The following is a 9009-nucleotide window of genomic DNA, read 5'->3' on the forward strand; positions in this document are numbered from 1 at the left end:
CCATTTTGATCTCAGTGTTTTTAATTTTTATTTTAAATAATCATATTAACATGACTATTTTTGGTGTAGAGTTCTGTGATTATTTGAGAGAGAGAGAGAGAGAGAACATAAATTTGTTGTTCCACTTATTTATGAATTCACTGGTTGATTCTTGCATGTGTCCTGACCGAGTATTGAACCCACAATCTTAGTGTATCTGGACGATGCTCTAACCAACTGAGCTACCCAACCAGGGCTGTTCTGTGAACTTTGGGCACATTGTATAGATCACATAACCATCACATGATTATGATACAAAACAATTGCATGTAGTATTTTAAAATAAGTGCCAACACGCAGTTTCATCATAGATGCAAGAACTGAACATAGCAGTTGATCAAATCATCAGTCTTTTTTTTCAATATACAGTTTTACTCATGCTCATTTTCAGATTTAATTGTTTTTATATCAAGAGTTGGTTAATCCAAAAAGAAATTCATGTTGGCTGCCCACCATGTACTTCTGATTCCTTTTGGTTCTCAGTCCAGTGTGACAACTAGATCATCTGCTTGTGAATCTTCTTAAGGAAGAACAAAGCCTCCAGCATAAGATTACAGTAGTTGGGGTGGGTGGTGTTGGCATGGCCTGTGCCATCAATATCTTAATGAAAGACTTGGCAGATGAGCTTGCTCTTATTGATGTCATGGAAGAAAATTAAATGAAGAGATGATGAACGTGCAGGATAGCAGTCTTTTCCTTAGAACACCAAAAATTGTCTCTGGCAAAGATTATAATGTGACTGCAAACCTGAAGCTGGTTACTGTCACAGGTGGGGTCCATCAACAAGAAGGAGGAAGCCCTCTTAATTTGGCCCAGTGTAACTCGAGCATATTTAAATTCATCATTCTTAATGTTGTAAAATACATTCACAACTGCAATTGCTCATTGTTTCCCAGCCAGTGGAAGTCTTGGCCTATGTGTCTTGTAAGATAAGCGGCTTTCCTCAAAGCCATCCTATTGGAAGCGGTTGCAATCTGATTCAGCCGGATTCTGATACCTGATGGGGGAGAGGCTGGGAGTTCACCCATTGAGCTGTCATGGGTAGGTTCTTGGGGAGCATGGAGACTCCAGTGTACCTGTGTGGAGTGGAGTGAATGTTTCTGGTGTCTCCCTAAAGAATCTGCACCTCGCTTTAAGCACTGATTCAGATAAAAACCAGTGGAAAAAGTTCACAAACAGGTAATTGACAGTGCTTATGAGGTGATCAAACTGAAAGGCTACACATCATTGTCCATTGGACTATCTGTGGCAGATTTAGCAGAGAGTATGATGAAGAATCTTTGGCAGGTGCATCCAATTTCCACCATGATTAAGGTTCTCTATGGAATAAAATAAGTTTTTTAAAAAATATTTTTATTGATTTTTTTTATAGAGAAGAAGGAAGAGAGATAGAGAGTTAGAAACACCAATGAGAGAGAAATATTGATCCGCTTCCCTCTGCACACCTCCTACTGGGGATGTGCCTGCAACCAAGGTACATGCCCTTGACCAGGATCAAACCTGGGACCTTTCAGTCCGCAAGCCAACGCTCTATACACTGAGCCAAACTGGTTAGGACAAAGTCATCCTTTTCAGTGTTCTTTGCATCTTGGGACAGATGTTGTAAAGGTGACTCTGACACACGAGGACGAAGCCCTTTTGAAGAAGGTACCAATACACTTTGGGGGATCCAGAAAGAGCTGCAGTTTTTGTTTTTTTTAAAAATATATTTTTATTGATTTCAGAGAGGAAGGGAGAGGGAGGGAGAAACACAAACATTAATGATGAGAAAGAATCACTGATTGACTGCCTCCTGCACACCCTGCACTGGGGATCGAGTCCACAACCCCGACACGTGCCCTGGACTGAAATAGAACCTGGAACCCTTCAGTCCACAGGCCAATGGGAAAAGCTGCAGTTTTATTTTTTTATAAATATATTTTATTGATTTTTTTACAGAGAGGAAGGGAGAGAGATAAAGAGCTAGAAACGTCAATGAGAGAGAAACATCAACCAGCTGCCTCTTGCACACCCCCTACTGGGGATATGCCCGCAGCCAATGTACATGCCCTTGACCAGAATCGAACCAGGGACCTTTCAGTCTGCAGACAGATGCTCTACCGCTGAGCCAAACCAGTTTCGGCGAAAAGCTGCAGTTTTAAAGCCTTCAGATGTTATACCACCTCATTGTCTAGGCTACAACAGGATTTTAGTTGGAGGTTGTGCATGTTGTCCTTTTCATCTGATCAGTGACTAAAAACATCAATTTCTAAAGATAGAAATAGTCATGGTTCACAAAGCCTGGCATCTGTATGCTGATGCTGGATGGTGTTCATCTTGTAGTCCCAAACTGGCTACTGTGAACTAGTTCCACCTCCTCAGAGCACCACTGCCACTGTAGTTGGCCTTCAATCTAGATGTGTGTCCACTGTGTGTTATATAGCTTGTGGTATCTTTACTCCATTTGCCTATTGCAACCTTTTTTCCTCCAATCAATCACATCCTGGGATCCAATGCATAAATCTAATATTGTGTGTTTTATGTGTAAATGTTCTAAAGGGTCTTATTTTGTGTATTATATGTATTAGAATAGTGTACATTGCCGTGTAATGTAAAAAGAAAATTCTACCTATAAGTAATGCAGCCAACTATCTGTGTCATACCAATTAACACACCAAATAAATCTTCAGCAGTGAAAAAATATTTGTAGTTTAAAATTTTTACCATCTTATCATAAATTTTAACCATTTAAAAATTTAAGTGTATAATTCAGTGGCATTAAGTCCATTTACATTGTTATTCAACCTGTAACACCATCTATCTCTAGAACTCTAATCATGCTGAAAACGGAAAAAAAAATGGACTCATTAAGCAGTAACTCACCATGCCCTGTTCCATCCAACTCCTGGCAACTACCTTTCTACTTTTTCTTTTTATGGTTTGACTATTTTAGATACTTAATAAAGGTGGAATTATGCAATATTGGTTATATTGTAACTTATTTCATCTAGCATAATGTTCTGATGGTTCACCTATATTAAATCACTTGTCAGAATTCCTTTCCTTTTTAAGGTTGAATGACATTCCAGTGTATATATGTACCACATTTTGTTTATTGATTCATGTGTTGATGGACATTTGGGTTGCTTCCATCTTTTAATGGGAACATGTATATATCAATATTTTGGGAATATATCCAAATTCTCTTCTTTCCTTTCTCCCTCTCTCCCTCACTCCCTCTGTCTCTCTCTCTCTTTCTTCCTCTTTGTTTTTTTTTTCTTTCTTTCTTTCTTTCTTTCTTTCTTTCTTTCTTTCTTTCTTTCTTTCCTTCCTTCCTTCCTTCCTTCCTTCCTTCCTTCCTTCCTTCTTTCTTTCTTTCTTTCTTTCTTTCTTTCTTTCTTTCTTTCTTTCTTTCCTTCTTTCCTTCTTCTCTTTCTATCCCCCCTCTCTCTTTCCCTCCCTCCCTCCATCCCCGTTTTTGTTTCTTTGTTTGTTTCTTTGTTTGTCTCTTTCTTTCTCTTTCTTTCTTTCTTTCTTTCTTTCTTTCTTTCTTTCTTTCTTTCTTTCTTTCTTTCTTTCTTCCTTCCTTCCTTCCTTCCTTCCTTCCTTCCTTCCTTCCTTCCTTCCTTCCTTCCTTCCTTCTTTCCTTCTCTTTCTTTCTTTCTTTCTTTCTTTCTTTCTTTCTTTCTTTCTTTCTTTCTTTCTTTCTTTTTCTATGTACCTGGAAGTAGAATTGCTGGATCATATGACAATTCTATTTAAAATGTGAGAAACATGTATATTGATTAGTTTGAAGAACTATAGTCTAGACTGCTTAATCACTAGCAAGTTTACTCACTTGACATAAATGAAGTTTAATTTCCTGGTGTACAAAATTCTGGGAGAGTTTGTCATCCTTGCTACAGTGCATTGCTTAAGTCAGATGCCTAATATAATAATTGATCTGTAAGAAATGATTAAGCCACTGCCTAGCTGTTGGCTCCTGAATTGCAGTTTCTATATCCTTTGTATGTTTCTTGTTTTGGTGAAAGAGTCAAATCTGCAATCATTTAATTATTTCCATAAATAAAGAACTTTTAACATACTTTTTTTCTTTATTGATTAAGGTATTACTTATATATCCTTATGTCCACATTGCCCCTTCACCCCCTTACTCATGCCCTCATCTTCCTTGGTGTCTGTGTCTATTAGTTAGGGTTACACTTATATGCATGCACACAAGTCCTTTGGTTGATCTCTCCCCCTTACCCCCACCCTCCTCTACCTTCCCTATGAGGTTTGATGGTCTGATTGATGCTTCTCTGTCTCTGGATCTGTTTTTGTTCATCAGTTTACATTGTTCATTATCCTATCTAATAAAAGAGTAATATGCAAATTGACCATTCCTCTGCTACACCCACAAGCCATGCCCAGCAGCCAATCAGGAGTAACTATGCAAATTAACTCAACCAAGATGGCTGCAGCCACAGAGTGAGCAGGAGTTTCCCCGGCAATGAAGGAAGCCAAACTTTCTGGTCCACCCAGGCCTCCACTCAAGGCTATAAAATTTCAATTATAGAAGATAAATAAATCCCCCCAAAAATGGCTGGGGCCACAGAGTGAGCAGGAGGTTTGTGTTTCCCCAGTGATGGAGGAAGCCAAGCTTTCCACCCTCCCTAGCCTGCCCTAGCCTCCACTCAAGGCTACAAAGTTTTAATTATAGAAGATAAATAAATCCCAGATACCAGGACCTCCACTTGGGTCACTGGGGTTCATGGTCGGCCTGTAAACCACCATTGGCCTCTTGCCTAGGCTGCCCCATGCTCCAAGGGAACCCCCACCCTGATTAGGGACACCCATCAGGGCAAACCAGCTGGCCCCCACCTGTGCACCAGGACTTTATCTTATCTAATAAAAGAGTAATATGTAAATTGACAATCACTCTAATACAGAAGATAGCTGCCCGATGTGGACACAAGATGGCTGCCACAAGATGGCCAGCAGGGAAGGGACCAGGCCTGCAAGGGAGGGAAGTTGGGGGCAATCAAGCCTGCAGAGGAGAGTAGTTAGGTGTAACCAGGCCAGCAGAGGAGGAAAGTTGGGGGCGACTGGACCTGCAGGGAAGGACAGTTGGGGGTGACCAGACCTTCAGAAGAGGGGAATTAGGGGCAATTGAGCTGTCAGACATCTATCAGGCTGGCAGGGGAGTGGTTCAGGGGTGATCAGGATGGCAAGAAGAAGCGGTTAGGGATTATCAGGAAGGCAGGTAGGCAAGCATTTGGGAGTCTGCCATCTTGGATTGTGAGAGCCATGTCCCACTGCCTGTTTAGGCCCTATCCTACCAGAATTGGGCCTAAATGAGCATTTGGACATCCATCGAAGGGTCCCAGATTGGAAAGGGTGCAGGCTGGGCTCAGGGACACCATTCCCCTTGTGTACGAATTTCATGCACTGAGCCTCTAGAATTTTATAAATGAGTGAGATTATGTGAAATTTATCTTTCTGTGACTGGTTTATTGCACTTCGCATAATGCTCTCCAGGTCATCCATGCTGTTGCAAATGGTAGGAGTTCCTTTCTTTTTACAACAATGTAATATTCCATTGTGTAGATGTACCACAGTTTTTTAATTCACTCATCTGCTGATGGGCACTTAGGCTATTTCCAAATCTTAGCTACTGTAAGATATTTCAAGGACTCAAGAAGTAATTTTGTTATCATCTAGTCTTTCTTTGATATTTTTTCTGAAAATTATAATGAAAAACCAGAAAACAGGTTTTTGCTATTAGAGTTTTGCTATTAAAATTATTAGCTTTGCTATTTGCTTTCTAGACATTTGTGAGCTTTGTTTCACTATTTGTTAAAGAGGAGAGCAATATTGTCTTTAATATTTTACTGTGACAACTTATTGATAAATTGACTGACAAGCAGTACATAATCCCTTAATGATAGTAACCTCAATAGTTTCAGAAAAAGCATTTGACAAATCCAACATCCATTCCTTATTAATAATTCCAGAAAATTAGGAATGGAAGGGAATTTCTTGAACTTAAAAAAGGGTATCTACACAAAATTCACATTAAATGGCATATTTGATGGTGAAAGGCTGAATGCTTTGCAGCTATGATCAGGAATAAGGAAAGAAGTTTGGCTCTCACCTCTTGTATTTAATATTTTACTAGAGGTTTTAGTCAGTGCAATAAGGCAAATAGACAAATTGTTTTATCTCTCTATGATGGAATACTTATTCAGCAAGAACAAAGAATTAACTCTACTTAAGAGACCAAATAAGAATTCCAAAATAATTAAAACTAGACAAAAGAATACATATGGTTCCATTTATATAAAACTAGGAGCCCAGTGCACAAATTCGTTCACCTTGACAGGAACTGTGGGCCACGAGGTGCACTGGGCACAGGGGTGGATCTCAGCCCATCCTCTGAGCCTGCACGTGGCTCAAACCACCACAGCTCCTGGTCCCCTGTCTGCTAACAGCCCTGCTCCTGTTGCCACTGCTTCCATGCACTAACAGTACTAGCCCTGTTCGCACCCGATGATGGTGGGAAGCAATTGGGTCCTGTGCCAGCAGCAGATGTGAGTGGGTATGAGCTTTGGCTGTTGCCCCGATTACCCTTCAGGAGCAGGGGTAGGTGGAGAAGCCCTCTGGGGCGATCAGGGCCAAGAGCCACTGTTTGCATCCGCTGATGGTGCTGAGCCATTGGAACTGGCACCAGGCACTGGCAGTGGGTACAAATGGTGGCTCTGGACTGACAGTGGGTGTGAGAGGTGACTGCTGGTCCTGATCTCCCCTCAGGAGCAGGGGGAGGTGGAGAAGTCCTGACAGTGCTGAGTGATCACGCTGGGCCCTGGCCATGGGTGTGAGCAGGGTCGGTGTCAGCCACAGGTGCAATGGCCTGGCAGGACTGTGGTGGTGGACGGGAGCAAAGAATTTTCAGTAACTACCAGAGGCTTGCCCTGATGACAGTCACCTGTACCCCACCTTGGTCTGGCACCCCCACTCACCTGCTCCACCATCTCATGGTGGCTGATGCCTACCAGGTTCTGTGCTCTGCCTACTGTTGCCAATGCCCACCATGTTGTTCCATGTGCGCCCCCTGGTGGTCAGTGCCCGTCATAGCAACAGGTTGTTGTGGTTGTTTGGTTGTTCAATTATTCCAATGTTCCATCTATTTGCACATTAGGGTTTTATATATATAGATTATAAAATTTGCACACCAATTTATGACAGAGGTGTGCCCTGAAAATGGGAACAGAAGGTAGAGAGAAGGTTAAAGGCAGGATTACCAAGAGACATGGAGGAACTTTTGGAGCGATGCTTATGTTCATTGTCTTGGTTGTGTTAATGATTTCACAAGTATATAAAAACGTTAAACCTGCCCTGGCCAATTTAACTCAGTGGTTAGAGTGTTGGCACAAGGACGGAAATGCTGTAGAACCAATTCCTGGTCAAGGGCAGGTACCTTGGTTGCAGGTTCCCCAGTCCCGTAGGTAGGGGTATGCGCGGGAGGCAGCCAGTCAATGTGTCTCACTTACATGAATGTTTCTTTCTCTTTCTCTCTCCCTTTCCTCCCTTCCTTCCATTCTGGAAATCAATGGGAAAAAAATATCCTTCTGTAAGCATTAAAAAAAGTCAAATCTTAGAAAATTGTTTAAATAAGTGGTTTATTTTAATGAAAATTATGAATTTATAAAACCATTAAAAATCACAATCGAACAAATATTTTCTCTCATTGTTGTACAAAATTTTCCTGTGAACCAAGATGAAAAATCTGTCTCCTCTAGGTTCTCACAGGCCTAAATTATGTTCTCTTTAAAATATATATATATATATATATATATATATATATATATATATATATATATATATGAAACAACTTTTTACACTTATAGGTTAAATAATTTACTTTCAACCCAGCATCAACTGCATTTATTTTTTTTCTCCTCATATATCAGGATAGAAGTTCACAGCTGCCTTTCCAGAATTCCTTCCTAGCATAATTTTGTGGTGGGTTTTGACAATGTCATTTGGAAAGTGGAGGAGAAATTACCTATCTGGGCCTGAATTTCTTAAGAGTACATCTAGGAGACTCTTCACACATTAACTCTGAGGACTAATGAAGCATCTTTATATCTGTATGCCTGGAGAGAGAACCATAGGAAAGAGCTGAGCTTCCATGTACATGTCTATGGATAATCTTTACAGGGCCTTACAGAGAGATGTGTCCTTCTTCAGAACTCTATCCTGATAACCCTTAGAGTTTTATTTTGTTTTATAAATAAACTAGAGGCCTGATACATTAAAATTCATGCACTGGAGTTGAGGGGTCCCTCAGCATGGCCTGTTCCCTCTCACAGACTGGGAGCCCACAGGGATGGGAGTCGACCCAGCGATCAGGAGAAGGCAACACTCCTATCACACCTCTGCTGTTGCCACTGCCGGCAGTGCAACCCTCAGCAGGCTCTGGTTACCTGAGCCTCGATTGGCCCAGGGCTCCTGGGCAGTTGCCATCCAAGGCTTGCCTGCATCTCGGGCCAGCCCTGGGCAGCTGGGGGCTGAGGAGACTGGGGAACTCCAGAGGCAGATGCCCCTGCAGGGCTGAGGGGACTGGGCACAGCCATCTTTGAGGGCAGGGCAGTCAATTAGCATACTCCTCTTTATTGGCTGTGGGCACCACCATCATTGCACCATCATTGAGGGCAGGACTATCAACTAGCATATTTACTCCATATTTGCTGTGGGCATTGCCATCTTTGTGACAACATGAGGGTCAATTAGCATATTCCCTCTTTATTAGATAGGATGGTTGTAAAAGGGGAATTAAAGGAGTGCTTCCTTTTGATGCTGGCACTTCATAGAAAAAGTGTAGTTTTAAAAATTTGTGTAGTCATAGGGACATTTGTCCATGTATCCCAGAGATTTCTCCTTGATCTTTGAAAACTATTAATCTCTAAAACAATGATCACAAATGAGATCTTGTAAACTGATATAAGG

General features: G+C 41.3%; 1 pseudogene across 1 annotated transcript; it reads left to right on the forward strand.

The window, feature by feature from the left end:
* The first annotated feature begins 604 nt into the window (after nt 1-604).
* LOC311620509 (L-lactate dehydrogenase A chain-like) lies at nt 605-1757 on the forward strand (annotated as a pseudogene). Its single transcript has 2 exons — nt 605-1368; nt 1595-1757. The product of its transcript is annotated as an L-lactate dehydrogenase A chain-like (transcript).
* The last annotated feature ends 7252 nt before the right edge of the window (nt 1758-9009 follow it).

Source organism: Pipistrellus hanaki (assembly GCF_964339955.1).
Source record: "Pipistrellus hanaki genome assembly, chromosome: 1".
Lineage (NCBI taxonomy): Eukaryota > Metazoa > Chordata > Mammalia > Chiroptera > Vespertilionidae > Pipistrellus > Pipistrellus hanaki.